We start from the raw sequence: 21,861 nt of genomic DNA on the forward strand, positions 1-21,861 counted from the left end.
CGTGCAGACTGGCATGGCGCACAGCTCGAAACTGACTATTAATTGCCCGTTTGCATCATAACAGGGGAGGAGAAAGATCAAAGTTGTACCTTGCCATAGTTGGAAGTAAACATTTTGACGCTGAGGCGTGGACTCCTTGGGGGTAACAAACGACAATTAAGTTCGTTCCCTAGCAACAGCAACGCCGTTAATTCAGCCATTATGTACAGCAAATTAAATTCCCCGGGTGAGGATCGAACTCACGACCTTAAGACTACGAGACTTACGCGCTACCTACTGCGCTACCGAGGCACGTTGCAACAAACGTCCCAGGAAACTTGGTAAGTCCCACATATTAGAGATAGACAGTTCGCGCTTTTCTCAAGAATCTGCTGTGTTGCTACACGTGCCTTTCCCGACGGGCTAGATTAAACTGCTGCCGCAGCTTTTTTCAACGGAAAGCAGCCACTGCCTGAGGTTACAGTACATCGCCCTTGCGGCACCTGGACACAGCGGCCTGTAGGGCCAGGCCGACGCTAGAGTTCAGAAATAGCACGCGACCGTCCAAGTACGGCCTCTTGCGTGCTGCGCGTTTGGTTCTTCTCACAGCGAATCCTGCTACACATTCCTGTGGCTGACGCAGCTCAGCGAGCAATCGGCGCGGCGGCATTATAGCGAGAACAGCAAAACGATGCATCGGCCGGGAATCCGAACCCGGGCCGCCCGCGTGGTAGGTGAACAAACCTACCACTTTTTTTAGTTGTTGTTCTCATTTTGTTAGTTGCATTTGTTGGGGGCGGGCGTCCGATGACGTCCGTGCTTGCCGAGCACATTCCCGAGCAGCTGTCTGCAGGGAAAGTGGGATTGCCACCCAGCGACGTCGGATACGACCCGAAAAAAGTGCTACAACACACGCGGAGTCCCCCACTACACTGCCTTATACGCGACGCTCATCACTATCGTGTGAGTAACGTTGCGGCCGCGGCGACGAGTCTTGCCCAAAGACGCAGCGTGCGTGGAGGCGCTACCCGGATGCGTGTGGATGCACCCTCCTACCTCGTAAAGCGCCTACAGCTACTATCACGCCTTCCAAGCAGTTGATCCGGGTTCGATTCCCGGCCACCGCAACGGGCGCAAATTTTCGCGTATGAGTATGTGTGCTGTTAAATTAACGTTTTCTTTCCGTCGTTGCTCCAAGCAGGCCATCCTGTAGTATGTCCCGACTTGTCCCGACTTTGCTCGGCTGACGCGAAAGCTGACGCTTGGAATTCGCCCTTATCAAAAGGACAGGCGCTATAAACGGCTGTGAGAGGAGAGGTGTGGCGAGGTGCCAAAACGACACGCAAACCGCGAAATTTTCTGCTCCTCCTTCCTAAAGAAAAAAAGAAAAAAAACGGACGCAGTCGGTAGGACTCGAACCTACGCTCCCAGAGGGAATCTGATTTCTAGTCAGTCGCCTTAACCACTTTTTTTTATCTTATTAAACATTATTAAATGTTAATTTTTTGTTACATTTTCTTGATTGCACATTCACTGTTATCAAGTAGGGTTTGTAAACACCACTCTACAGCATAAATACTATACATTTACGTAAAACACTGCTGGAGTAGAATACACAATAGAACACAATTTTAACCCTTAAATGCATAGTGTTACATACCTGCAATATGGATTGAAAAATTATTTTGTCCACCTTTAGAGAGAATTTAGCGAACTAACCCAAGTCTTACAGGTGCAACGAAGTATCTCTGATACTTAGTATTAGCTGTTGGCTGTACTGTGGACTTCTGGTGACCTTTTTGGAAGTATGCAGAGAAGTTAGGTGTGAATTTTGCTTAGTTTCCAAAAGGGTGGGATAGGATGCAGCAGCATCAACTTGGCCAAATGTGGGAAGGTTAGTGGTGAGCAGGCAGCAATTTTCTTCATGCTGCCAGCTATGGGAATATGCGCTGTGTCCCTTGTTTTTTTAGGAACATACATCACATTTAAACTGGATGTCCAATTCCTGTTGATCCACTGTAGGGAGTTAAGAGGATAAATTATTACTGTCATTAAGTTTGCTTAATTCTATGAGAACAGTAAATTGTAGCGATTAATAATGCATACAAAATCATATCTGTGATGGTTGAGAAACATGACTATGAATCTGCAGTTAACAATTGGTTCGCACATATAATTGTAAGTTAATGGTTATTCCTGAAGCAGAGACCACAACAGTCTGTGCAACAAAAAGAAAATCTAATAACACACAAGTTAATTTTCGTAGCTGATGTCAGATGAAGAATAAATTAAATGCTTTAAGTTCTACATGCTAAACTTTCAGGGCAACACAGGGAAGATTTCATGGACTGAAGCAGCAGACTGTTCAGTACACGCGAGAAAAGTGGAATAAAGGCTTCCTCATTACTTGAGAAACTAATCAAATGAAGGTGCTGGAAATGAGGAGGAATTTTTCAACTGCATGAGGTGCAGAATTCAAAGCAAGTATGAGCTCGTGCATGGTACTTAACTTCTTCAGACAGATCAATATAATAATAAAAAGTGTCTGTATTTACCTCACTATAAGACAACTCAGAATATAAGATGACCCCCTTTCTTTGAAGACCCAACATGTGAATTTTTTGGTATTTAACATATTCTGACTAATATTTGCAAAGTCTAAAGGTAGTTATAGAAAATAAAAATCACTTTGGGATGTGGAACAGTCATAAATAAATATCTCCAGTTAAAAACAATACAAAATGACAATGATACAACTCCACTAACTTAAGATTCACTGAGCAGCAAATAAGGTTCTTTTTTGTTTTCATTTATAGTATGTCCATATCAAGAAGAGAAGAAGGCTTAAGTTTTTTATTTGCTTGGCATTCAGTAAATTCAGATGAGTTACGCCTGAGACGAACTGCCATACCAATGTTACTGCGAGGGGGTTTCATTGGCATTTTTGAAGTCTCTAGAGTAATATGTTGTTTTGTGTTGTTAATGTCTCTGAATGCTTCCGTTTTGTTAATTACACTTGAAGGGACTCCACTTTCCTGTTGAGCAGCACTCTTTCGTCACTGCAGAACTCAAAGTCTTTGATTGAAAATGGCTATCTCATCACTTGTTGGTAGAGCATCCTCTACCTTAATCTCTGTAGCTTCTCCAAGACTTGAACACAGTTCTGCCTCCTGCTTTGAAGTCTCCAATATTTCTTTCATGAGCGCACACTTCTTCTCTTGAAGTTTTCTTGTTTCACACTCTAGCTTAGTAAGAGCCTCACATAAAGGCAGCGTATCATATAATGCAGGATAAAAATGAAATTCAAGTTCCTTACTTAGTTTGTCAGCTTCATGCAATAAAGAATTCAGCCTTTCGTGCATCTCATGTTTCTTCTGTTGCTCTCTAGAAATAATATTCTGGATCATCTCCTCAATTTCTTTCTTAACCTCATCACCACGCTTTGCAACATCCTCTGCATTAAACCCACATTATGCCCACAGCGTCTTAAGATTTTTGAAGAAGGCACTATTCGATATGTCTGTCACTAAAGAATTCGTATCATCCATCATAAAACATAAACTCTCAACCACTCAGTTATAACAAGAAACTGGGTCTGTAACCACTCGGCCACGACTGCTCGTATCTGAAGCTTCCCTCGAATCGTGAAAAATCCAACCGGTCTGCGCAGAATGTTGACAGGAAACGAACTCTGTGCACTGATTACGGCAGGGCTACCAGCGCTACGAGACGAGCCATTACGGAAGCGTTAAAAACCTTCGCCCGGACATGGACTCGAACCCTGGACCCTTAGGTTAAAAGCCTAATGCTCTACCGACTGAGCTATGCGGGCTCACGCCCGTTGTAGGTGGAGCGGCTGCAAGCAATGTGAATAATTGGAACGCGTGTGTAGGCGTACTACGGTAATTGCTGGCTTCTGGCGCAACTGGCGACTTCACCGACTTCCCACTGACGCTGGTAGCAGCCCAACAGCGGACCAGTGCCTCTTCTGCCTTTATCCCGGTGCTGACAGTAATTGCATCTTGCGCCTGTTTTCCCCGATTACGTTCGGTTGAAGCTCCGGAAGGAGGGCGACAAACGAAGGTTGGAAGGCCAAAACATGGAGGGACGTGTGCGCAAAAACTTCCCTTCCGGTACCGGAAATCGAACCCTGGCCTCCTGGGTGAAAGCCAGGTATCCTAGCCACTAGACCACACCGGATTTGCTCAATAAACGTGAGATTTACTCCCTCTCCTCCCGCATTTCGTGCTGAATCCGGACTCAGTGGTGTTCTCTGTTTGCGAGCGTATTTGTGCGTGCAGACTGGCATGGCGCACAGCTCGAAACTGACTATTAATTGCCGTTTGCATCATAACAGGGGAGGAGAAAGATCAAAGTTGTACCTTGCCATAGTTGGAAGTAAACATTTTGACGCTGAGGCGTGGACTCCTTGGGGGTAACAAACGACAATTAAGTTCGTTCCCTAGCAACAGCAACGCCGTTAATTCAGCCATTATGTACAGCAAATTAAATTCCCCGGGTGAGGATCGAACTCACGACCTTAAGACTACGAGACTTACGCGCTACCTACTGCGCTACCGAGGCACGTTGCAACAAACGTCCCAGGAAACTTGGTAAGTCCCACATATTAGAGATAGACAGTTCGCGCTTTCTCAAGAATCTGCTGTGTTGCTACACGTGCTTTCCCGACGGGCTAGATTAAACTGCTGCCGCAGCTTTTTCAACGGAAAGCAGCACTGCCTGAGGTTACAGTACATCGCCCTTGCGGCACCTGGACACAGCGGCCTGTAGGGCCAGGCCGACGCTAGAGTTCAGAAATAGCACGCGACCGTCCAAGTACGGCCTCTTGCGTGCTGCGCGTTTGGTTCTTCTCACAGCGAATCCTGCTACACATTCCTGTGGCTGACGCAGCTCAAGCGAGCAATCGGCGCGGCGGCATTATAGCGAGAACAGCAAAACGATGCATCGGCCGGGAATCGAACCCGGGCCGCCCGCGTGGTAGGTGAACAACCTACCACTTTTTTAGTTGTTGTTCTCATTTTGTTAGTTGCATTTGTTGGGGGCGGGCGTCCGATGACGTCCGTGCTTGCCGAGCACATTCCCGAGCAGCTGTCTGCAGGGAAAGTGGGATTGCCACCCAGCGACGTCGGATACGACCGAAAAAAGTGCTACACACGCGGAGTCCCCCACTACACTGCCTTATAGCGACCGCTCATCACTATCGTGTGAGTAACGTTGCGGCCGCGGCGACGAGTCTTGCCCAAAGACGCAGCGTGCGTGGAGGCGCTACCCGGATGCGTGTGGATGCACCCTCCTACCTCGTAAAGCGCCTACAGCTACTATCACGCCTTCCAAGCAGTTGATCCGGGTTCGATTCCCGGCCACCGCAACGGGCGCAAATTTTCGCGTATGAGTATGTGTGCTGTTAAATTAACGTTTTCTTTCCGTCGTTGCTCCAAGCAGGCCATCCTGTAGTATGTCCCGACTTGTCCCGACTTTGCTCGGCTGACGCGAAAGCTGACGCTTGGAATTCGCCCTTATCAAAAGGACAGGCGCTATAAACGGCTGTGAGAGGAGAGGTGTGGCGAGGTGCCAAAACGACACGCAAACCGCGAAATTTTCTGCTCCTCCTTCCTAAAGAAAAAAAGAAAAAAAACGGACGCAGTCGGTAGGACTCGAACCTACGCTCCCAGAGGGAATCTGATTTCTAGTCAGTCGCCTTAACCACTTTTTTTTATCTTATTAAACATTATTAAATGTTAATTTTTTGTTACATTTTCTTGATTGCACATTCACTGTTATCAAGTAGGGTTTGTAAACACCACTCTACAGCATAAATACTATACATTTACGTAAAACACTGCTGGAGTAGAATACACAATAGAACACAATTTTAACCCTTAAATGCATAGTGTTACATACCTGCAATATGGATTGAAAAATTATTTTGTCCACCTTTAGAGAGAATTTAGCGAACTAACCCAAGTCTTACAGGTGCAACGAAGTATCTCTGATACTTAGTATTAGCTGTTGGCTGTACTGTGGACTTCTGGTGACCTTTTTGGAAGTATGCAGAGAAGTTAGGTGTGAATTTTGCTTAGTTTCCAAAAGGGTGGGATAGGATGCAGCAGCATCAACTTGGCCAAATGTGGGAAGGTTAGTGGTGAGCAGGCAGCAATTTTCTTCATGCTGCCAGCTATGGGAATATGCGCTGTGTCCCTTGTTTTTTTAGGAACATACATCACATTTAAACTGGATGTCCAATTCCTGTTGATCCACTGTAGGGAGTTAAGAGGATAAATTATTACTGTCATTAAGTTTGCTTAATTCTATGAGAACAGTAAATTGTAGCGATTAATAATGCATACAAAATCATATCTGTGATGGTTGAGAAACATGACTATGAATCTGCAGTTAACAATTGGTTCGCACATATAATTGTAAGTTAATGGTTATTCCTGAAGCAGAGACCACAACAGTCTGTGCAACAAAAAGAAAATCTAATAACACACAAGTTAATTTTCGTAGCTGATGTCAGATGAAGAATAAATTAAATGCTTTAAGTTCTACATGCTAAACTTTCAGGGCAACACAGGGAAGATTTCATGGACTGAAGCAGCAGACTGTTCAGTACACGCGAGAAAAGTGGAATAAAGGCTTCCTCATTACTTGAGAAACTAATCAAATGAAGGTGCTGGAAATGAGGAGGAATTTTTCAACTGCATGAGGTGCAGAATTCAAAGCAAGTATGAGCTCGTGCATGGTACTTAACTTCTTCAGACAGATCAATATAATAATAAAAAGTGTCTGTATTTACCTCACTATAAGACAACTCAGAATATAAGATGACCCCCTTTCTTTGAAGACCCAACATGTGAATTTTTTGGTATTTAACATATTCTGACTAATATTTGCAAAGTCTAAAGGTAGTTATAGAAAATAAAAATCACTTTGGGATGTGGAACAGTCATAAATAAATATCTCCAGTTAAAAACAATACAAAATGACAATGATACAACTCCACTAACTTAAGATTCACTGAGCAGCAAATAAGGTTCTTTTTTGTTTTCATTTATAGTATGTCCATATCAAGAAGAGAAGAAGGCTTAAGTTTTTTATTTGCTTGGCATTCAGTAAATTCAGATGAGTTACGCCTGAGACGAACTGCCATACCAATGTTACTGCGAGGGGGTTTCATTGGCATTTTTGAAGTCTCTAGAGTAATATGTTGTTTTGTGTTGTTAATGTCTCTGAATGCTTCCGTTTTGTTAATTACACTTGAAGGGACTCCACTTTCCTGTTGAGCAGCACTCTTTCGTCACTGCAGAACTCAAAGTCTTTGATTGAAAATGGCTATCTCATCACTTGTTGGTAGAGCATCCTCTACCTTAATCTCTGTAGCTTCTCCAAGACTTGAACACAGTTCTGCCTCCTGCTTTGAAGTCTCCAATATTTCTTTCATGAGCGCACACTTCTTCTCTTGAAGTTTTCTTGTTTCACACTCTAGCTTAGTAAGAGCCTCACATAAAGGCAGCGTATCATATAATGCAGGATAAAAATGAAATTCAAGTTCCTTACTTAGTTTGTCAGCTTCATGCAATAAAGAATTCAGCCTTTCGTGCATCTCATGTTTCTTCTGTTGCTCTCTAGAAATAATATTCTGGATCATCTCCTCAATTTCTTTCTTAACCTCATCACCACGCTTTGCAACATCCTCTGCATTAAACCCACATTATGCCCACAGCGTCTTAAGATTTTTGAAGAAGGCACTATTCGATATGTCTGTCACTAAAGAATTCGTATCATCCATCATAAAACATAAACTCTCAACCACTCAGTTATAACAAGAAACTGGGTCTGTAACCACTCGGCCACGACTGCTCGTATCTGAAGCTTCCCTCGAATCGTGAAAAATCCAACCGGTCTGCGCAGAATGTTGACAGGAAACGAACTCTGTGCACTGATTACGGCAGGGCTACCAGCGCTACGAGACGAGCCATTACGGAAGCGTTAAAAACCTTCGCCCGGACATGGACTCGAACCCTGGACCCTTAGGTTAAAAGCCTAATGCTCTACCGACTGAGCTATGCGGGCTCACGCCCGTTGTAGGTGGAGCGGCTGCAAGCAATGTGAATAATTGGAACGCGTGTGTAGGCGTACTACGGTAATTGCTGGCTTCTGGCGCAACTGGCGACTTCACCGACTTCCCACTGACGCTGGTAGCAGCCCAACAGCGGACCAGTGCCTCTTCTGCCTTTATCCCGGTGCTGACAGTAATTGCATCTTGCGCCTGTTTTCCCCGATTACGTTCGGTTGAAGCTCCGGAAGGAGGGCGACAAACGAAGGTTGGAAGGCCAAAACATGGAGGGACGTGTGCGCAAAAACTTCCCTTCCGGTACCGGAAATCGAACCCTGGCCTCCTGGGTGAAAGCCAGGTATCCTAGCCACTAGACCACACCGGATTTGCTCAATAAACGTGAGATTTACTCCCTCTCCTCCCGCATTTCGTGCTGAATCCGGACTCAGTGGTGTTCTCTGTTTGCGAGCGTATTTGTGCGTGCAGACTGGCATGGCGCACAGCTCGAAACTGACTATTAATTGCCGTTTGCATCATAACAGGGGAGGAGAAAGATCAAAGTTGTACCTTGCCATAGTTGGAAGTAAACATTTTGACGCTGAGGCGTGGACTCCTTGGGGGTAACAAACGACAATTAAGTTCGTTCCCTAGCAACAGCAACGCCGTTAATTCAGCCATTATGTACAGCAAATTAAATTCCCCGGGTGAGGATCGAACTCACGACCTTAAGACTACGAGACTTACGCGCTACCTACTGCGCTACCGAGGCACGTTGCAACAAACGTCCCAGGAAACTTGGTAAGTCCCACATATTAGAGATAGACAGTTCGCGCTTTCTCAAGAATCTGCTGTGTTGCTACACGTGCTTTCCCGACGGGCTAGATTAAACTGCTGCCGCAGCTTTTTCAACGGAAAGCAGCACTGCCTGAGGTTACAGTACATCGCCCTTGCGGCACCTGGACACAGCGGCCTGTAGGGCCAGGCCGACGCTAGAGTTCAGAAATAGCACGCGACCGTCCAAGTACGGCCTCTTGCGTGCTGCGCGTTTGGTTCTTCTCACAGCGAATCCTGCTACACATTCCTGTGGCTGACGCAGCTCAAGCGAGCAATCGGCGCGGCGGCATTATAGCGAGAACAGCAAAACGATGCATCGGCCGGGAATCGAACCCGGGCCGCCCGCGTGGTAGGTGAACAACCTACCACTTTTTTAGTTGTTGTTCTCATTTTGTTAGTTGCATTTGTTGGGGGCGGGCGCCCGATGACGTCCGTGCTTGCCGAGCACATTCCCGAGCAGCTGTCTGCAGGGAAAGTGGGATTGCCACCCAGCGACGTCGGATACGACCGAAAAAAGTGCTACACACGCGGAGTCCCCCACTACACTGCCTTATAGCGACCGCTCATCACTATCGTGTGAGTAACGTTGCGGCCGCGGCGACGAGTCTTGCCCAAAGACGCAGCGTGCGTGGAGGCGCTACCCGGATGCGTGTGGATGCACCCTCCTACCTCGTAAAGCGCCTACAGCTACTATCACGCCTTCCAAGCAGTTGATCCGGGTTCGATTCCCGGCCACCGCAACGGGCGCAAATTTTCGCGTATGAGTATGTGTGCTGTTAAATTAACGTTTTCTTTCCGTCGTTGCTCCAAGCAGGCCATCCTGTAGTATGTCCCGACTTGTCCCGACTTTGCTCGGCTGACGCGAAAGCTGACGCTTGGAATTCGCCCTTATCAAAAGGACAGGCGCTATAAACGGCTGTGAGAGGAGAGGTGTGGCGAGGTGCCAAAACGACACGCAAACCGCGAAATTTTCTGCTCCTCCTTCCTAAAGAAAAAAAGAAAAAAAACGGACGCAGTCGGTAGGACTCGAACCTACGCTCCCAGAGGGAATCTGATTTCTAGTCAGTCGCCTTAACCACTTTTTTTTATCTTATTAAACATTATTAAATGTTAATTTTTTGTTACATTTTCTTGATTGCACATTCACTGTTATCAAGTAGGGTTTGTAAACACCACTCTACAGCATAAATACTATACATTTACGTAAAACACTGCTGGAGTAGAATACACAATAGAACACAATTTTAACCCTTAAATGCATAGTGTTACATACCTGCAATATGGATTGAAAAATTATTTTGTCCACCTTTAGAGAGAATTTAGCGAACTAACCCAAGTCTTACAGGTGCAACGAAGTATCTCTGATACTTAGTATTAGCTGTTGGCTGTACTGTGGACTTCTGGTGACCTTTTTGGAAGTATGCAGAGAAGTTAGGTGTGAATTTTGCTTAGTTTCCAAAAGGGTGGGATAGGATGCAGCAGCATCAACTTGGCCAAATGTGGGAAGGTTAGTGGTGAGCAGGCAGCAATTTTCTTCATGCTGCCAGCTATGGGAATATGCGCTGTGTCCCTTGTTTTTTTAGGAACATACATCACATTTAAACTGGATGTCCAATTCCTGTTGATCCACTGTAGGGAGTTAAGAGGATAAATTATTACTGTCATTAAGTTTGCTTAATTCTATGAGAACAGTAAATTGTAGCGATTAATAATGCATACAAAATCATATCTGTGATGGTTGAGAAACATGACTATGAATCTGCAGTTAACAATTGGTTCGCACATATAATTGTAAGTTAATGGTTATTCCTGAAGCAGAGACCACAACAGTCTGTGCAACAAAAAGAAAATCTAATAACACACAAGTTAATTTTCGTAGCTGATGTCAGATGAAGAATAAATTAAATGCTTTAAGTTCTACATGCTAAACTTTCAGGGCAACACAGGGAAGATTTCATGGACTGAAGCAGCAGACTGTTCAGTACACGCGAGAAAAGTGGAATAAAGGCTTCCTCATTACTTGAGAAACTAATCAAATGAAGGTGCTGGAAATGAGGAGGAATTTTTCAACTGCATGAGGTGCAGAATTCAAAGCAAGTATGAGCTCGTGCATGGTACTTAACTTCTTCAGACAGATCAATATAATAATAAAAAGTGTCTGTATTTACCTCACTATAAGACAACTCAGAATATAAGATGACCCCCTTTCTTTGAAGACCCAACATGTGAATTTTTTGGTATTTAACATATTCTGACTAATATTTGCAAAGTCTAAAGGTAGTTATAGAAAATAAAAATCACTTTGGGATGTGGAACAGTCATAAATAAATATCTCCAGTTAAAAACAATACAAAATGACAATGATACAACTCCACTAACTTAAGATTCACTGAGCAGCAAATAAGGTTCTTTTTTGTTTTCATTTATAGTATGTCCATATCAAGAAGAGAAGAAGGCTTAAGTTTTTTATTTGCTTGGCATTCAGTAAATTCAGATGAGTTACGCCTGAGACGAACTGCCATACCAATGTTACTGCGAGGGGGTTTCATTGGCATTTTTGAAGTCTCTAGAGTAATATGTTGTTTTGTGTTGTTAATGTCTCTGAATGCTTCCGTTTTGTTAATTACACTTGAAGGGACTCCACTTTCCTGTTGAGCAGCACTCTTTCGTCACTGCAGAACTCAAAGTCTTTGATTGAAAATGGCTATCTCATCACTTGTTGGTAGAGCATCCTCTACCTTAATCTCTGTAGCTTCTCCAAGACTTGAACACAGTTCTGCCTCCTGCTTTGAAGTCTCCAATATTTCTTTCATGAGCGCACACTTCTTCTCTTGAAGTTTTCTTGTTTCACACTCTAGCTTAGTAAGAGCCTCACATAAAGGCAGCGTATCATATAATGCAGGATAAAAATGAAATTCAAGTTCCTTACTTAGTTTGTCAGCTTCATGCAATAAAGAATTCAGCCTTTCGTGCATCTCATGTTTCTTCTGTTGCTCTCTAGAAATAATATTCTGGATCATCTCCTCAATTTCTTTCTTAACCTCATCACCACGCTTTGCAACATCCTCTGCATTAAACCCACATTATGCCCACAGCGTCTTAAGATTTTTGAAGAAGGCACTATTCGATATGTCTGTCACTAAAGAATTCGTATCATCCATCATAAAACATAAACTCTCAACCACTCAGTTATAACAAGAAACTGGGTCTGTAACCACTCGGCCACGACTGCTCGTATCTGAAGCTTCCCTCGAATCGTGAAAAATCCAACCGGTCTGCGCAGAATGTTGACAGGAAACGAACTCTGTGCACTGATTACGGCAGGGCTACCAGCGCTACGAGACGAGCCATTACGGAAGCGTTAAAAACCTTCGCCCGGACATGGACTCGAACCCTGGACCCTTAGGTTAAAAGCCTAATGCTCTACCGACTGAGCTATGCGGGCTCACGCCCGTTGTAGGTGGAGCGGCTGCAAGCAATGTGAATAATTGGAACGCGTGTGTAGGCGTACTACGGTAATTGCTGGCTTCTGGCGCAACTGGCGACTTCACCGACTTCCCACTGACGCTGGTAGCAGCCCAACAGCGGACCAGTGCCTCTTCTGCCTTTATCCCGGTGCTGACAGTAATTGCATCTTGCGCCTGTTTTCCCCGATTACGTTCGGTTGAAGCTCCGGAAGGAGGGCGACAAACGAAGGTTGGAAGGCCAAAACATGGAGGGACGTGTGCGCAAAAACTTCCCTTCCGGTACCGGAAATCGAACCCTGGCCTCCTGGGTGAAAGCCAGGTATCCTAGCCACTAGACCACACCGGATTTGCTCAATAAACGTGAGATTTACTCCCTCTCCTCCCGCATTTCGTGCTGAATCCGGACTCAGTGGTGTTCTCTGTTTGCGAGCGTATTTGTGCGTGCAGACTGGCATGGCGCACAGCTCGAAACTGACTATTAATTGCCGTTTGCATCATAACAGGGGAGGAGAAAGATCAAAGTTGTACCTTGCCATAGTTGGAAGTAAACATTTTGACGCTGAGGCGTGGACTCCTTGGGGGTAACAAACGACAATTAAGTTCGTTCCCTAGCAACAGCAACGCCGTTAATTCAGCCATTATGTACAGCAAATTAAATTCCCCGGGTGAGGATCGAACTCACGACCTTAAGACTACGAGACTTACGCGCTACCTACTGCGCTACCGAGGCACGTTGCAACAAACGTCCCAGGAAACTTGGTAAGTCCCACATATTAGAGATAGACAGTTCGCGCTTTCTCAAGAATCTGCTGTGTTGCTACACGTGCTTTCCCGACGGGCTAGATTAAACTGCTGCCGCAGCTTTTTCAACGGAAAGCAGCACTGCCTGAGGTTACAGTACATCGCCCTTGCGGCACCTGGACACAGCGGCCTGTAGGGCCAGGCCGACGCTAGAGTTCAGAAATAGCACGCGACCGTCCAAGTACGGCCTCTTGCGTGCTGCGCGTTTGGTTCTTCTCACAGCGAATCCTGCTACACATTCCTGTGGCTGACGCAGCTCAAGCGAGCAATCGGCGCGGCGGCATTATAGCGAGAACAGCAAAACGATGCATCGGCCGGGAATCGAACCCGGGCCGCCCGCGTGGTAGGTGAACAACCTACCACTTTTTTAGTTGTTGTTCTCATTTTGTTAGTTGCATTTGTTGGGGGCGGGCGTCCGATGACGTCCGTGCTTGCCGAGCACATTCCCGAGCAGCTGTCTGCAGGGAAAGTGGGATTGCCACCCAGCGACGTCGGATACGACCGAAAAAAGTGCTACACACGCGGAGTCCCCCACTACACTGCCTTATAGCGACCGCTCATCACTATCGTGTGAGTAACGTTGCGGCCGCGGCGACGAGTCTTGCCCAAAGACGCAGCGTGCGTGGAGGCGCTACCCGGATGCGTGTGGATGCACCCTCCTACCTCGTAAAGCGCCTACAGCTACTATCACGCCTTCCAAGCAGTTGATCCGGGTTCGATTCCCGGCCACCGCAACGGGCGCAAATTTTCGCGTATGAGTATGTGTGCTGTTAAATTAACGTTTTCTTTCCGTCGTTGCTCCAAGCAGGCCATCCTGTAGTATGTCCCGACTTGTCCCGACTTTGCTCGGCTGACGCGAAAGCTGACGCTTGGAATTCGCCCTTATCAAAAGGACAGGCGCTATAAACGGCTGTGAGAGGAGAGGTGTGGCGAGGTGCCAAAACGACACGCAAACCGCGAAATTTTCTGCTCCTCCTTCCTAAAGAAAAAAAGAAAAAAAACGGACGCAGTCGGTAGGACTCGAACCTACGCTCCCAGAGGGAATCTGATTTCTAGTCAGTCGCCTTAACCACTTTTTTTTATCTTATTAAACATTATTAAATGTTAATTTTTTGTTACATTTTCTTGATTGCACATTCACTGTTATCAAGTAGGGTTTGTAAACACCACTCTACAGCATAAATACTATACATTTACGTAAAACACTGCTGGAGTAGAATACACAATAGAACACAATTTTAACCCTTAAATGCATAGTGTTACATACCTGCAATATGGATTGAAAAATTATTTTGTCCACCTTTAGAGAGAATTTAGCGAACTAACCCAAGTCTTACAGGTGCAACGAAGTATCTCTGATACTTAGTATTAGCTGTTGGCTGTACTGTGGACTTCTGGTGACCTTTTTGGAAGTATGCAGAGAAGTTAGGTGTGAATTTTGCTTAGTTTCCAAAAGGGTGGGATAGGATGCAGCAGCATCAACTTGGCCAAATGTGGGAAGGTTAGTGGTGAGCAGGCAGCAATTTTCTTCATGCTGCCAGCTATGGGAATATGCGCTGTGTCCCTTGTTTTTTTAGGAACATACATCACATTTAAACTGGATGTCCAATTCCTGTTGATCCACTGTAGGGAGTTAAGAGGATAAATTATTACTGTCATTAAGTTTGCTTAATTCTATGAGAACAGTAAATTGTAGCGATTAATAATGCATACAAAATCATATCTGTGATGGTTGAGAAACATGACTATGAATCTGCAGTTAACAATTGGTTCGCACATATAATTGTAAGTTAATGGTTATTCCTGAAGCAGAGACCACAACAGTCTGTGCAACAAAAAGAAAATCTAATAACACACAAGTTAATTTTCGTAGCTGATGTCAGATGAAGAATAAATTAAATGCTTTAAGTTCTACATGCTAAACTTTCAGGGCAACACAGGGAAGATTTCATGGACTGAAGCAGCAGACTGTTCAGTACACGCGAGAAAAGTGGAATAAAGGCTTCCTCATTACTTGAGAAACTAATCAAATGAAGGTGCTGGAAATGAGGAGGAATTTTTCAACTGCATGAGGTGCAGAATTCAAAGCAAGTATGAGCTCGTGCATGGTACTTAACTTCTTCAGACAGATCAATATAATAATAAAAAGTGTCTGTATTTACCTCACTATAAGACAACTCAGAATATAAGATGACCCCCTTTCTTTGAAGACCCAACATGTGAATTTTTTGGTATTTAACATATTCTGACTAATATTTGCAAAGTCTAAAGGTAGTTATAGAAAATAAAAATCACTTTGGGATGTGGAACAGTCATAAATAAATATCTCCAGTTAAAAACAATACAAAATGACAATGATACAACTCCACTAACTTAAGATTCACTGAGCAGCAAATAAGGTTCTTTTTTGTTTTCATTTATAGTATGTCCATATCAAGAAGAGAAGAAGGCTTAAGTTTTTTATTTGCTTGGCATTCAGTAAATTCAGATGAGTTACGCCTGAGACGAACTGCCATACCAATGTTACTGCGAGGGGGTTTCATTGGCATTTTTGAAGTCTCTAGAGTAATATGTTGTTTTGTGTTGTTAATGTCTCTGAATGCTTCCGTTTTGTTAATTACACTTGAAGGGACTCCACTTTCCTGTTGAGCAGCACTCTTTCGTCACTGCAGAACTCAAAGTCTTTGATTGAAAATGGCTATCTCATCACTTGTTGGTAGAGCATCCTCTACCTTAATCTCTGTAGCTTCTCCAAGACTTGAACACAGTTCTGCCTCCTGCTTTGAAGTCTCCAATATTTCTTTCATGAGCGCACACTTCTTCTCTTGAAGTTTTCTTGTTTCACACTCTAGCTTAGTAAGAGCCTCACATAAAGGCAGCGTATCATATAATGCAGGATAAAAATGAAATTCAAGTTCCTTACTTAGTTTGTCAGCTTCATGCAATAAAGAATTCAGCCTTTCGTGCATCTCATGTTTCTTCTGTTGCTCTCTAGAAATAATATTCTGGATCATCTCCTCAATTTCTTTCTTAACCTCATCACCACGCTTTGCAACATCCTCTGCATTAAACCCACATTATGCCCACAGCGTCTTAAGATTTTTGAAGAAGGCACTATTCGATATGTCTGTCACTAAAGAATTCGTATCATCCATCATAAAACATAAACTCTCAACCACTCAGTTATAACAAGAAACTGGGTCTGTAACCACTCGGCCACGACTGCTCGTATCTGAAGCTTCCCTCGAATCGTGAAAAATCCAACCGGTCTGCGCAGAATGTTGACAGGAAACGAACTCTGTGCACTGATTACGGCAGGGCTACCAGCGCTACGAGACGAGCCATTACGGAAGCGTTAAAAACCTTCGCCCGGACATGGACTCGAACCCTGGACCCTTAGGTTAAAAGCCTAATGCTCTACCGACTGAGCTATGCGGGCTCACGCCCGTTGTAGGTGGAGCGGCTGCAAGCAATGTGAATAATTGGAACGCGTGTGTAGGCGTACTACGGTAATTGCTGGCTTCTGGCGCAACTGGCGACTTCACCGACTTCCCACTGACGCTGGTAGCAGCCCAACAGCGGACCAGTGCCTCTTCTGCCTTTATCCCGGTGCTGACAGTAATTGCATCTTGCGCCTGTTTTCCCCGATTACGTTCGGTTGAAGCTCCGGAAGGAGGGCGACAAACGAAGGTTGGAAGGCCAAAACATGGAGGGACGTGTGCGCAAAAACTTCCCTTCCGGTACCGGAAATCGAACCCTGGCCTCCTGGGTGAAAGCCAGGTATCCTAGCCACTAGACCACACCGGATTTGCTCAATAAACGTGAGATTTACTCCCTCTCCTCCCGCATTTCGTGCTGAATCCGGACTCAGTGGTGTTCTCTGTTTGCGAGCGTATTTGTGCGTGCAGACTGGCATGGCGCACAGCTCGAAACTGACTATTAATTGCCGTTTGCATCATAACAGGGGAGGAGAAAGATCAAAGTTGTACCTTGCCATAGTTGGAAGTAAACATTTTGACGCTGAGGCGTGGACTCCTTGGGGGTAACAAACGACAATTAAGTTCGTTCCCTAGCAACAGCAACGCCGTTAATTCAGCCATTATGTACAGCAAATTAAATTCCCCGGGTGAGGATCGAACTCACGACCTTAAGACTACGAGACTTACGCGCTACCTACTGCGCTACCGAGGCACGTTGCAACAAACGTCCCAGGAAACTTGGTAAGTCCCACATATTAGAGATAGACAGTTCGCGCTTTCTCAAGAATCTGCTGTGTTGCTACACGTGCTTTCCCGACGGGCTAGATTAAACTGCTGCCGCAGCTTTTTCAACGGAAAGCAGCACTGCCTGAGGTTACAGTACATCGCCCTTGCGGCACCTGGACACAGCGGCCTGTAGGGCCAGGCCGACGCTAGAGTTCAGAAATAGCACGCGACCGTCCAAGTACGGCCTCTTGCGTGCTGCGCGTTTGGTTCTTCTCACAGCGAATCCTGCTACACATTCCTGTGGCTGACGCAGCTCAAGCGAGCAATCGGCGCGGCGGCATTATAGCGAGAACAGCAAAACGATGCATCGGCCGGGAATCGAACCCGGGCCGCCCGCGTGGTAGGTGAACAACCTACCACTTTTTTAGTTGTTGTTCTCATTTTGTTAGTTGCATTTGTTGGGGGCGGGCGTCCGATGACGTCCGTGCTTGCCGAGCACATTCCCGAGCAGCTGTCTGCAGGGAAAGTGGGATTGCCACCCAGCGACGTCGGATACGACCGAAAAAAGTGCTACACACGCGGAGTCCCCCACTACACTGCCTTATAGCGACCGCTCATCACTATCGTGTGAGTAACGTTGCGGCCGCGGCGACGAGTCTTGCCCAAAGACGCAGCGTGCGTGGAGGCGCTACCCGGATGCGTGTGGATGCACCCTCCTACCTCGTAAAGCGCCTACAGCTACTATCACGCCTTCCAAGCAGTTGATCCGGGTTCGATTCCCGGCCACCGCAACGGGCGCAATTTTCGCGTATGAGTATGTGTGCTGTTAAATTAACGTTTTCTTTCCGTCGTTGCTCCAAGCAGGCCATCCTGTAGTATGTCCCGACTTGTCCCGACTTTGCTCGGCTGACGCGAAAGCTGACGCTTGGAATTCGCCCTTATCAAAAGGACAGGCGCTATAAACGGCTGTGAGAGGAGAGGTGTGGCGAGGTGCCAAAACGACACGCAAACCGCGAAATTTTCTGCTCCTCCTTCCTAAAGAAAAAAAAGAAAAAAAACGGACGCAGTCGGTAGGACTCGAACCTACGCTCCCAGAGGGAATCTGATTTCTAGTCAGTCGCCTTAACCACTTTTTTTTATCTTATTAAACATTATTAAATGTTAATTTTTTGTTACATTTTCTTGATTGCACATTCACTGTTATCAAGTAGGGTTTGTAAACACCACTCTACAGCATAAATACTATACATTTACGTAAAACACTGCTGGAGTAGAATACACAATAGAACACAATTTTAACCCTTAAATGCATAGTGTTACATACCTGCAATATGGATTGAAAAATTATTTTGTCCACCTTTAGAGAGAATTTAGCGAACTAACCCAAGTCTTACAGGTGCAACGAAGTATCTCTGATACTTAGTATTAGCTGTTGGCTGTACTGTGGACTTCTGGTGACCTTTTTGGAAGTATGCAGAGAAGTTAGGTGTGAATTTTGCTTAGTTTCCAAAAGGGTGGGATAGGATGCAGCAGCATCAACTTGGCCAAATGTGGGAAGGTTAGTGGTGAGCAGGCAGCAATTTTCTTCATGCTGCCAGCTATGGGAATATGCGCTGTGTCCCTTGTTTTTTTAGGAACATACATCACATTTAAACTGGATGTCCAATTCCTGTTGATCCACTGTAGGGAGTTAAGAGGATAAATTATTACTGTCATTAAGTTTGCTTAATTCTATGAGAACAGTAAATTGTAGCGATTAATAATGCATACAAAATCATATCTGTGATGGTTGAGAAACATGACTATGAATCTGCAGTTAACAATTGGTTCGCACATATAATTGTAAGTTAATGGTTATTCCTGAAGCAGAGACCACAACAGTCTGTGCAACAAAAAGAAAATCTAATAACACACAAGTTAATTTTCGTAGCTGATGTCAGATGAAGAATAAATTAAATGCTTTAAGTTCTACATGCTAAACTTTCAGGGCAACACAGGGAAGATTTCATGGACTGAAGCAGCAGACTGTTCAGTACACGCGAGAAAAGTGGAATAAAGGCTTCCTCATTACTTGAGAAACTAATCAAATGAAGGTGCTGGAAATGAGGAGGAATTTTTCAACTGCATGAGGTGCAGAATTCAAAGCAAGTATGAGCTCGTGCATGGTACTTAACTTCTTCAGACAGATCAATATAATAATAAAAAGTGTCTGTATTTACCTCACTATAAGACAACTCAGAATATAAGATGACCCCCTTTCTTTGAAGACCCAACATGTGAATTTTTTGGTATTTAACATATTCTGACTAATATTTGCAAAGTCTAAAGGTAGTTATAGAAAATAAAAATCACTTTGGGATGTGGAACAGTCATAAATAAATATCTCCAGTTAAAAACAATACAAAATGACAATGATACAACTCCACTAACTTAAGATTCACTGAGCAGCAAATAAGGTTCTTTTTTGTTTTCATTTATAGTATGTCCATATCAAGAAGAGAAGAAGGCTTAAGTTTTTTATTTGCTTGGCATTCAGTAAATTCAGATGAGTTACGCCTGAGACGAACTGCCATACCAATGTTACTGCGAGGGGGGTTTCATTGGCATTTTGAAGTCTCTAGAGTAATATGTTGTTTTGTGTTGTTAATGTCTCTGAATGCTTCCGTTTTGTTAATTACACTTGAAGGGACTCCACTTTCCTGTTGAGCAGCACTCTTTCGTCACTGCAGAACTCAAAGTCTTTGATTGAAAATGGCTATCTCATCACTTGTTGGTAGAGCATCCTCTACCTTAATCTCTGTAGCTTCTCCAAGACTTGAACACAGTTCTGCCTCCTGCTTTGAAGTCTCCAATATTTCTTTCATGAGCGCACACTTCTTCTCTTGAAGTTTTCTTGTTTCACACTCTAGCTTAGTAAGAGCCTCACATAAAGGCAGCGTATCATATAATGCAGGATAAAAATGAAATTCAAGTTCCTTACTTAGTTTGTCAGCTTCATGCAATAAAGAATTCAGCCTTTCGTGCATCTCATGTTTCTTCTGTTGCTCTCTAGAAATAATATTCTGGATCATCTCCTCAATTTCTTTCTTAACCTCATCACCACGCTTTGCAACATCCTCTGCATTAAACCCACATTATGCCCACAGCGTCTTAAGATTTTTGAAGAAGGCACTATTCGATATGTCTGTCACTAAAGAATTCGTATCATCCATCATAAAACATAAACTCTCAACCACTCAGTTATAACAAGAAACTGGGTCTGTAACCACTCGGCCACGACTGCTCGTATCTGAAGCTTCCCTCGAATCGTGAAAAATCCAACCGGTCTGCGCAGAATGTTGACAGGAAACGAACTCTGTGCACTGATTACGGCAGGGCTACCAGCGCTACGAGACGAGCCATTACGGAAGCGTTAAAAACCTTCGCCCGGACATGGACTCGAACCCTGGACCCTTAGGTTAAAAGCCTAATGCTCTACCGACTGAGCTATGCGGGCTCACGCCCGTTGTAGGTGGAGCGGCTGCAAGCAATGTGAATAATTGGAACGCGTGTGTAGGCGTACTACGGTAATTGCTGGCTTCTGGCGCAACTGGCGACTTCACCGACTTCCCACTGACGCTGGTAGCAGCCCAACAGCGGACCAGTGCCTCTTCTGCCTTTATCCCGGTGCTGACAGTAATTGCATCTTGCGCCTGTTTTCCCCGATTACGTTCGGTTGAAGCTCCGGAAGGAGGGCGACAAACGAAGGTTGGAAGGCCAAAACATGGAGGGACGTGTGCGCAAAAACTTCCCTTCCGGTACCGGAAATCGAACCCTGGCCTCCTGGGTGAAAGCCAGGTATCCTAGCCACTAGACCACACCGGATTTGCTCAATAAACGTGAGATTTACTCCCTCTCCTCCCGCATTTCGTGCTGAATCCGGACTCAGTGGTGTTCTCTGTTTGCGAGCGTATTTGTGCGTGCAGACTGGCATGGCGCACAGCTCGAAACTGACTATTAATTGCCGTTTGCATCATAACAGGGGAGGAGAAAGATCAAAGTTGTACCTTGCCATAGTTGGAAGTAAACATTTTGACGCTGAGGCGTGGACTCCTTGGGGGTAACAAACGACAATTAAGTTCGTTCCCTAGCAACAGCAACGCCGTTAATTCAGCCATTATGTACAGCAAATTAAATTCCCCGGGTGAGGATCGAACTCACGACCTTAAGACTACGAGACTTACGCGCTACCTACTGCGCTACCGAGGCACGTTGCAACAAACGTCCCAGGAAACTTGGTAAGTCCCACATATTAGAGATAGACAGTTCGCGCTTTCTCAAGAATCTGCTGTGTTGCTACACGTGCTTTCCCGACGGGCTAGATTAAACTGCTGCCGCAGCTTTTTCAACGGAAAGCAGCACTGCCTGAGGTTACAGTACATCGCCCTTGCGGCACCTGGACACAGCGGCCTGTAGGGCCAGGCCGACGCTAGAGTTCAGAAATAGCACGCGACCGTCC

General features: G+C 45.0%; 16 non-coding genes across 16 annotated transcripts; all 16 read right to left on the reverse strand.

Moving 5' to 3' along the window:
- Positions 1-218: 218 nt before the first annotated feature.
- On the reverse strand, positions 219-291 carry Trnat-cgu (transfer RNA threonine (anticodon CGU)). Its single transcript has one exon. It is a non-coding gene; the product is annotated as a tRNA-Thr (tRNA).
- Positions 292-3,738: 3,447 nt separating this feature from the next.
- On the reverse strand, positions 3,739-3,811 carry Trnak-uuu (transfer RNA lysine (anticodon UUU)). Its single transcript has one exon. It is a non-coding gene; the product is annotated as a tRNA-Lys (tRNA).
- A 296-nt stretch (positions 3,812-4,107) lies between these two features.
- Positions 4,108-4,179, reverse strand: Trnae-uuc (transfer RNA glutamic acid (anticodon UUC)). Its single transcript has one exon. It is a non-coding gene; the product is annotated as a tRNA-Glu (tRNA).
- A 311-nt stretch (positions 4,180-4,490) lies between these two features.
- On the reverse strand, positions 4,491-4,563 carry Trnat-cgu (transfer RNA threonine (anticodon CGU)). The gene has a single exon. It is a non-coding gene; the product is annotated as a tRNA-Thr (tRNA).
- Positions 4,564-8,000: 3,437 nt separating this feature from the next.
- Positions 8,001-8,073, reverse strand: Trnak-uuu (transfer RNA lysine (anticodon UUU)). Its single transcript has one exon. It is a non-coding gene; the product is annotated as a tRNA-Lys (tRNA).
- Positions 8,074-8,369: 296 nt separating this feature from the next.
- Positions 8,370-8,441, reverse strand: Trnae-uuc (transfer RNA glutamic acid (anticodon UUC)). Its single transcript has one exon. It is a non-coding gene; the product is annotated as a tRNA-Glu (tRNA).
- Positions 8,442-8,752: 311 nt separating this feature from the next.
- Trnat-cgu (transfer RNA threonine (anticodon CGU)) lies at positions 8,753-8,825 on the reverse strand. The gene has a single exon. It is a non-coding gene; the product is annotated as a tRNA-Thr (tRNA).
- Positions 8,826-12,262: 3,437 nt separating this feature from the next.
- Trnak-uuu (transfer RNA lysine (anticodon UUU)) lies at positions 12,263-12,335 on the reverse strand. Its single transcript has one exon. It is a non-coding gene; the product is annotated as a tRNA-Lys (tRNA).
- A 296-nt stretch (positions 12,336-12,631) lies between these two features.
- On the reverse strand, positions 12,632-12,703 carry Trnae-uuc (transfer RNA glutamic acid (anticodon UUC)). The gene has a single exon. It is a non-coding gene; the product is annotated as a tRNA-Glu (tRNA).
- A 311-nt stretch (positions 12,704-13,014) lies between these two features.
- Trnat-cgu (transfer RNA threonine (anticodon CGU)) lies at positions 13,015-13,087 on the reverse strand. The gene has a single exon. It is a non-coding gene; the product is annotated as a tRNA-Thr (tRNA).
- A 3,437-nt stretch (positions 13,088-16,524) lies between these two features.
- Positions 16,525-16,597, reverse strand: Trnak-uuu (transfer RNA lysine (anticodon UUU)). Its single transcript has one exon. It is a non-coding gene; the product is annotated as a tRNA-Lys (tRNA).
- A 296-nt stretch (positions 16,598-16,893) lies between these two features.
- Positions 16,894-16,965, reverse strand: Trnae-uuc (transfer RNA glutamic acid (anticodon UUC)). Its single transcript has one exon. It is a non-coding gene; the product is annotated as a tRNA-Glu (tRNA).
- A 311-nt stretch (positions 16,966-17,276) lies between these two features.
- On the reverse strand, positions 17,277-17,349 carry Trnat-cgu (transfer RNA threonine (anticodon CGU)). Its single transcript has one exon. It is a non-coding gene; the product is annotated as a tRNA-Thr (tRNA).
- A 3,437-nt stretch (positions 17,350-20,786) lies between these two features.
- Positions 20,787-20,859, reverse strand: Trnak-uuu (transfer RNA lysine (anticodon UUU)). The gene has a single exon. It is a non-coding gene; the product is annotated as a tRNA-Lys (tRNA).
- A 296-nt stretch (positions 20,860-21,155) lies between these two features.
- Positions 21,156-21,227, reverse strand: Trnae-uuc (transfer RNA glutamic acid (anticodon UUC)). Its single transcript has one exon. It is a non-coding gene; the product is annotated as a tRNA-Glu (tRNA).
- Positions 21,228-21,538: 311 nt separating this feature from the next.
- Positions 21,539-21,611, reverse strand: Trnat-cgu (transfer RNA threonine (anticodon CGU)). Its single transcript has one exon. It is a non-coding gene; the product is annotated as a tRNA-Thr (tRNA).
- Between the last annotated feature and the right edge of the window lie 250 nt (positions 21,612-21,861).

This window comes from Schistocerca cancellata, unplaced genomic scaffold, assembly GCF_023864275.1.
Source record: "Schistocerca cancellata isolate TAMUIC-IGC-003103 unplaced genomic scaffold, iqSchCanc2.1 HiC_scaffold_199, whole genome shotgun sequence".
NCBI lineage: Eukaryota > Metazoa > Arthropoda > Insecta > Orthoptera > Acrididae > Schistocerca > Schistocerca cancellata.